The sequence below is a fragment of the Buteo buteo genome, chromosome 8 (genome assembly GCF_964188355.1).
Source record: "Buteo buteo chromosome 8, bButBut1.hap1.1, whole genome shotgun sequence".
NCBI lineage: Eukaryota > Metazoa > Chordata > Aves > Accipitriformes > Accipitridae > Buteo > Buteo buteo.
In genome coordinates, this window is record NC_134178.1 from 35,368,286 (window position 1) to 35,376,941 (window position 8,656).

The window sequence follows — 8,656 nt, forward strand, 5'->3', positions numbered from 1 at the left end:
GTCGGGGCCGGGGCCGGGGCCGAGGCGGGCAACGGCCGCCCGCCCCCCTTATGTAACAGGTGCGGCCCTGCCGGGCGCGGTGCCGTCACAGCGTGCCGGCGGCCAGCCATTGGCTGGCCCGCTCTTCGCCCCGCCCCCTTGCCCCGCCCCGCCGGCAGCGCGTCCCGCGCACCGCGCCGCGGTGTGTCCGTGAGGGAGAGGCGGGAGGGCCCGGCCGTCGCCCCGCGGTGTGTCCGTGAGGGAGAGGCGGGAGGGCCCGGCCGTCGCCCCGCGGTGAGCAGCGCTCCCCCGGTACGCCTGGAACAGTCGCTGCCGCCGCTCGTCTTCTCTTTCTGCGCCGCCCGACCCGGGAAACCGGCGTGGCGTCTGTCCGGGTCGGAGGAGGCGGAGGGTAACGGCACGGGCTGGCACTGGAGGTCTGTCAGCCGAGGGCCTAACTGTCCTCCACGGTACCCTACCTGTACCAGGGACGACGGGGAGCTTGGATTCGGGTACTCTCTCTACTGTAGCGCCAGAGAAGCCGCCCCCACTATAGAGGGCCAACGCCACGGTTTTATGACATTAACTGGTTATTAAGTGTATTAGCTGGAGCAATTTACGCACCGCACCTGACAAGAGTCAGCAACACGGCAGAAGATTTAAGGAGCAAGATAGGGCAGCCTCAATCCCTTCCGCCTGCTCTTTCACCAATTCCCTTTCCCTGACAGTCTCACGCTCTGCCTTATGCTGCATTTAGCTGTCGGGTAAAGTGTTGTGTCCAAAACAATTTCTGGATTTGCTGTGATACGCAGAATGGATCCTCTAAGATATATTGTTTCTCCCTTGAGTTATTACATATCTTTGAAGGATAATGCTTGGTGAGCAAGTTCTCTTAACTGCTTCTTACAAATATGTACAAACATAGTATTTCCCTACTCTTCACGGAGGACATAGAGATGACCAGGCATAGAACACTGAGGTCTATGCCACCATATGCTAGTGAAAAAACCCCCGAAGAGTGGTCAGAAAGGTAATTTTTCACTGTCAAATTACTAAAGGCTGGATACTAAATACCAAGGGTATATATTTCAGAATGCTCTGTTTTGTCTGTATTTTTTAAATAAACAGATATTTTTCATTTGGCCTATTAAAGTTTGCACATTATTCACAGAATGCTTTTGTTAATACACAGTAAAACTGCTAATTGAACTATAAAGTATACAAAACTTAATGTAACTGTAAATACATAGATGTTAACTATGTATTTCCACCTCATACAACCAGAATCTATCTCCTTCCATAGATCTGCATTTTCCTTCTCAAGGAAGCAAAGAAAGACATTTTGCTTTTAGAGCTTTCATACTGAACAATCTTAAAAATAGTGCAATTTCTATAATAGGTTTTCACAAAGCACTCCTGACCTAGGACTCCTCACACTCAAGGAGGAACATGAGGGTAGGTTTGGCCTGCATTCATCTGCCCTGCTTCCCCTTCCTGTTAAGACTGCCTAGTACACTTGCCTCTGATGTGGGAGAGAGCGGGCCACGCTATTCAAAGCCGTACGTATGGGATCATAAACATTTCCTCTTGTAATTAAATTTAGATCTTCAACTGAAAGATGGGTTGTTATGTGGGACCTCCAGTCTGTATCCCTGCAAGTTTATCTCCTTGAAATGACTACTTTATGTCACTTCATTCTCTTTCTCACATTCCCAGCATCGCAGCTTGGGACTGCCCAGCAAACCAGAGTGTGTGAACTCCTTCAACACAGTTGACAACCACGGCTGTTTCACAGTGTGGCTTTCCAGGAAGGGAAAGCTTTGCAGGACAGGGGTAGCCATTTCACTGAGGTTGATATGTTCTCAGGACATCTGTGTGTCTCTGGGGCAGTACTTCACTGTGGTCAGCGAAACTGTAAACACTGAAGCTGTAGTCTAGAGACAAAACTATAAGGCCGACTGTTGCAATGGCTCTCTTGGTGTCCTTGCCAGGCCCCATCCTGCATTTCCCATCTTTCAAATGACATAAAGAAGACGGAGTGTGTACGACACAGCAGAGTCTCAAAGGGAACAGGTAGGGTGTGCTCTGGTATGGGGAAAGGAGCCTAATTACCTCTACCATGAGAGCAGGTCTTAGCAGTCCTCTGCCATCAGATCAACTAGAAAAGAGGGGGGCTAAAGCTGGAGGGGGACTCTCAAACCTGCTCCCTTCACAGCCTCCCAAAAGTCTCTGACCCTTTGCCCTCACTTTTTAATAGTATCGGAGCATGTGACAGCATTGGGTATTTCAGTGCCACCACAGCGCAGCGACTTTCTCACTTGTTCCCGACTGGTTTCAGCATCCCCAGGCTATGATGTACAGCATGAATACGCCCTGGCTCTTGTGGTTAAAATCGTTTCTAGACCTCCAAACTGCAAAGGACATTTAGACTTTGGTGGATGCCAACATCCCAAAACCAGAATGATAAGGGAAGGAGGAGATGCATCCATTCAGCACTGCATGGTGAGACTTCAGCTGTGAGCATCAGATGCGACACACAGATACTTGCCAGCAGTAACCACTAGTAAAACTTTCCTATGGTCCAAAAATCCTTCCTGTGCTTTTCTAGAAAAGCAGAGCATTAAATTGCCTGTTCCTTTCCCCAAAACCTCAACCTCTTTCTGTCTCCACAAAACTCTATAATTTTATTCTGTAATCGGTACCAAACCCTGCAATGATGAGCATTAATTGCGATGGCCAGAGGGAACAAATGTGCATTAATAATACAATTTTATTTTCTGCAGACTAAACCCACAAATTATATAGGGTCTTGTCACTTGAGACTGTTCAAATGCTCCACTTCAAGCATGTGTTTAAGTGGCTACAAAAACGAATGCCTAAGCAGGCAGGAAAAACATCATACGATCGACATTTTTTTAAATTCTATATCAAGGCCAGTAAGTTGTTGTATTTTTCCATGTTGCTGGAGCATTCATATATAAATCACTTTCAGCAGTGAGGATGGCCTGACTAGAACTTTACTATCCATTTTCCCCCATGGATTATATAGCCATATTTATGCCTCGTGCATTTACTGAAAGAGCTCAGCTTTTCCCTTGTGCCTTGGTGCAGAGCACAAGCCAATGTCACGGGCAGCCCAGAAAATCTAGCACACCCCTAACGCTCCTGTTTTCAAATTCGTAGTAAAAAGATGAGCTGTGCAGATCAGGCTGGTGCTATTTAAGCACTAAGAGGCATATGGGTTTTGCTGTTAGCCAATTCCAAACACACAAATGTGTTATTTCAATTGTAACACGTGGCTCTTGGGCTGCCATATACAGAATATAAAGACAGAACAATGAACTTTAAAAGTGCTTTAAAGCAACTGAAAACAAGTTGGTAACATCAAGTGCTACAGGGAGCTTAGCCGCTTCCTCCTTACCACGTTGAATACCCTAATAACATACATCCCATTATTCAACAGGGCGCATTGCTAGCATTAAAAAGCTTTCAGTTAATGTTTTCAAAATCATCCATTTCAGTCCAAAAGCTACTGTGCCATGTAAATTCCAAATTCTTACATGCAATTTATCAGCAGACAATAGATCAAATAAGTTACTGAAACGGCTTCTGTGTCATCCACATATTTTAAAGGTCACTTTGCTACTGACGAGAAGAAAACCATGGGATTCACTCTCACAGAGAAGCTAATTGCTCAACATTTCATGTAAGTGTACTCAGACTCTTCCAAGCTGTTCATTACCATTTTTACCCTGACTGTAATGGAATTATTTAACATTTAAAACCATCAGACACACTCAATCACAAAGCTCTGCAGACATCACTGGATTTAAAACGCTGCTTCTTCAAGTGCAGTAGACCAAATAGCAGTGTTCATTTCCCATTTTACATCAAGTCAGAAAAACACCGTGACTATCACAGCGCTTTTTGCATTTCCTAAGTCCACTGCAAATAGGTAGATGTCTCTCATATACCATACCCTTTGTAATATTGACTTCTCCCCTTCTTCTGTCCACCACTCATAGACTCAGTGTCAGTTCACATCGATATATTACCTGCTTTTCTCTCTCTCGCCTTTGCTCGGTTCTTTAAGCCAAGCCCTGGCATCTGCGAGTCGTCTGTTTGACAATAGCAAACTATTCAATACTTCACTTACACCACACGAGGGTGTTTCAAGCTGTGTAGGATGCCAGAGTTAATTTGGAAATCCTCCCGTTTGGAAGAAACCAAGGGGCAAACAGATACATTTTTTTTTTCCCACTGATTAAAAATCTTACTGTGGCAACCTTGTACAGGAGACTTTGAAAGGAAAGAGGTGAAACATCATACGCTAGAAAGCAAATGGAAGAAGCGTTTTAATGACATAATCCATTGTTTCCTGAAATCAAATAATCTTTGCTGGGGACTTTCCCGAGCTTTGTCTTGTCCTTAAGGAATCATTTTAAATATAATATGATTTCATATTATTTCCATTAAGATCTCCTTAGACAGGATTAAGTAATCATTATCCCCCTGCAGAGCTTTTTAGAAGCTTTCCATTGGTTTATTGCTCGAAGTTAATTGCAGAGTCAGGAAGAATTGCCTACTAACATTAACAATAAATAAAACAAAATTTCTCCTCATATGCTACTGTTTCTGGAGTTTAAGTGTACACAGATCTTCCTAATGTTTGCCTGTTCTGATAACTGATGGCTTTAAATCCAGCAAAGACTATGTAAGGTAACTAATAACTTGTTCTGGTTAGCAGGTATAATTTCTGTACACAGCTTTTTAGAACAAACACATATATTAAAATGGAGCCGGAGCACTTCACAAGACTTTCAACACAGCTGCAACGAGGAAAACGTCTCCCTAAAAGAGAAAAACTCTGGGGGTCGGTATTAAGATGGGGTGTTTCCCTAGGAAATCCCAGGCAGCAAAGCCTAATTTCAGCAACTGTTAACTAATGAGCCCAGCTCTGGGATGACCAGGCAGCCTGGGCTCTCCCCCCGCCTGCTCCCAGTGTCGCCATGCTACCGCCTGCATTGCAGTAACTGGAGCACACCGTGCAAACTGTAGGGGTGCTTCTTAAACGAACAAGCCAAGCTTAATTAATTTACGGGACCGAAGGGTGTCTTGTAAGAAAAGCCACTGCAATTCTGTTTAAAAAAAGACGCGTAATTCAGAGTGACGCAAAAGGTAATTCAGGAGGATTAAGGCTTGGTGGGATGGCTGTCAGGCGTGCCAGGACCAGATGTCCTGGTTTCGGCTGGGATAGAGTTAATTGTCTTCCTAGTAGCTGGTACAGTGCTATGTTTTGGGTTCAGTATGAGAAGAATGTTGATAACACACTGATGTTTTCAGTTGTTGCTAAGTAGTGTTTAGTCTAAAGTCAAGGATTTTTCAGCTTCTCATGCCCAGCCAGCGAGAAGGCTGGAGGGGCACAAGAAATTGGGAGGAGACACAGCCAGGGCAGCTGATCCAAACTGGCCAAAGGGGTATTCCATACCGTGTGATGTCATACCCAGTATATAAACTGGGGGGAGTTGGCCAGGGTGGGTGGATTGCTGCTTGGGAACTAACTGGACATTGGTTGGTGAGCAATTGCATTGTGCATCACTTGTTTTGTATATTCCAATCCTTTTATTATTATTATTATTGCCATTTTATTGTTATTATTATAATTATTATTTTCTCCATTTCTGTTCTATTAAACCACTTTATCTCAACCCATAAGTTTTACTTTTTTTTCCCCCCCAATTCTCTTCCCCATCCCATGACAGAGGGGGAGTGAATGAGCGGCTGCATGATGCGTAGCTGCTGGCTGGGGTTAAACCACAACACCAGGGCATCCTCTGAACTCACAGCTGTCCCCTCCGCTGCTGTCAGAGAGGGGGAAATCAGGCAGAGGCTGAGGACGCCCGCTTGCCCCACACACCCCACGGACTCGGGGCTCGCAGCCTTTCCTCTGTCCCTGGTTAGCTGGGTCCAGTACCACCTGCATGCAACCAGCAGGAATACAAACTGCGGAGCGCTGGGAAAAGTCACTCACTCCACTGAAGTCCTCGGGCCCTGCCACTGACTTCACAAGGCACATTAGCAACTGAAAACAAATTCTGAAAAAAAATTTCTCGCTTTTATCCTTCCCTGCCCTCTCAACATTTGCTGTCTCCCAAGAAGCAGATGAAAACCACTTGTACATAAAACCACCTTGCTGCTTAGCTTTCCAGTGTGTTGCTTTTTACAGCGGCATAATGCACATATTAAAAACCATATACAGCAGTCCCAGCTAATGTCACAGTATCACACTTGTGTTGTACATGACCTTAGATTCTGACTCGGGTGTGCTTTACAGGTTTCATTGTGTCATGGATTTGCATTTAGCAACTTAACACTCAAGACTTTTTAAAAAAATAATCTTTTCTATGCCTGCGCAGCAAGCTTTGAACGCTTTAGTCTTACAGAAAAGCTTTTATCCGATGCTCCTGTAGCCATCTTCAAGCATCTGGTAACTTGATCTAGGCCAAATTATTCCAGGGTTAACAGAACCCAAGTCCAAGCTGAATGATTTAAGCCTGCATAGTGGGGCAGCTGATGCCATTAGCTGGACAGGCTGGTTTGGGGTTTTTGTTGTGGGTTGGTTGTGGGGTTTTTTTCGTGGGTTTTTTTTTTTTTTTCTCTTTAAATTAAAGCAGGGGTCAATTTTGAACCTAATCACAATTCTTGAGCAACTATACGTTACGTTCTTATCCTGGTGAGGAGCAGATGGGGTCAAACAGAAATACAAACCACCCGACGCTCAAACTGAGCGGCAGAAAAACGGAAACCCGGGGGCTGGCAGGTGAGGATTTTCTCTCCCTCTTTCTCCACCCGGGTCCCACGCTGCTGGCTGCCCCTTCCCCGGTTCCCCCTCTGGGGGGGGCAGGAATCTTCCCCGTCCCCGATCGCGCAGTTCACGCCGCGGCCGCGCTGCCCCGGCCGGGCCCCCGCCCGCCGGCCGCGGTGCTGCGGCGCCACCTGCTGGTCGTCGGCGGGAGCGCAGCGGCGGTGCCCGCCCGGGTTCCCCCCGCTCGGGGTCGGCGGTGGCGGGGGGTGTTTGAGGAAAAAAACCCCGGGAGTCGCCAACACTGCCCGTCCAGATTTGGGGAAGCAGCAAGCAGCGTCCTTCGGGGATGGATGGGTCAGGGAGCGGGACAGAGCTCCAGGTAGCTCCCTTAGCGGGTGGCGGTGGAAATCCCGCCAAGCCTGAGCAGTTCTCAAGGCGCCCCGCAAAGCCTCACGCAGTGGCCGAGGGAAGATCTCTGACCTGAAGCAACCGTGGGGATTAAAAATATCCCAGAGGATAAAATAACCCCTCTCCGGCAGGTATGCTACAGTCATCCTTGGCGAATGACAAGGAAGAAAGTCCTGGCTCTGCACATCCCTTGCAATATGGCTATCCAGTTGTTTTTTTCTTTTTTTTTCTTCTGATCTCTTTTTTTAAGAACAAAAAGCTGCCTTGTTTTGCAGTGACTGATAGCATGACAAATGTTAAAAACTACTTTGCTTCTACAGACAAGCAATGCTCAAATTATTATCGAGCCTTCCCCACACGAAAAGTCTGTATAGTTTTGTAAGAAGGAAAATGTTTTCTGTTCAGCTCAGATATTCTCTTAGTGATGGATTTAGAACTGCTTGTGCTATAAGGTAAATAATACAACAAAATACTTTTTAAAAACGTCTGTCAGATCATTCTTTCCAGTAAGTCAAGTCATTCATTCATCTAAAGTCCAGGGAAATGCAGGGCTCTGAACCTTGATGCTCATCGACCGGTGTTTAGCAGTAAATGAAGCAAATCCCATTCTTAAATCAGAATACCAATTTTAAGCTTGACCTGATTGAATTTGAGTTGATTTGCATTAATTACAGAAAAGCCATTGTGGTAACAATACTTTTTCAAACAAGCTTGGAGGGATAGTTTCTTGGCTGGCTGAAGGTAATGGAAGACCACGCTGGTGCCAAAAGCAGTGCTGCTGCTGCCACTGCGGCTCTTGTGCCTTGCATTAGTGATCACACAGCTGCTGACCTGGCTGAGAACCGTGCAGCGGGCTGAGCTGATCCCACCCTTGGCACGCTCATTTAATCAGTAGTGTCAACGCAAGGAAATATGCAGCCTGGGCACGATGGTGGTAAGACTGGACTGTCCCATCCATGGGCTTAAGCCACCTGGGAAACTACCCCGGAGGTTTTAAAAAATGTGAAGATAGCAAATGCCAGAAGCTCATTAAGACCAAAGGAGAATAAAATGATTAAATTCCTTTTTTTTTGTCATGTGTACCATCAGTATAATTTCAGAAAAGCAGACTCGAGAGTAATCATTGTTTCAAAGGAACAACACTTCCAAAAGGACTGGCATTTTCCACTGTCTTTAGGGTCCTTATTCACTTCAGTCCTTAAGTCTCTGGTCCACAGGTGGCTTATATATGAGCCCAAAGTTGACTTTTTCTTGTGACTTCACCAATGGCAACTGAGTCTTCTTCGTGAACCCTCCCAGCAGGTCTGCGCTGTGCCCTTTCGTCTCACGAACCTCTCCCAGCAATCCTGTGCTGCAGCCCTGTGACGACAGATGTGGACTATTTTCTTTCCGTGTAAGGTGCTGACTACTTTTTGTTTGGTTTCACAGGGATAGGAAATTATATATTGGGTCATAGTAGTCAAT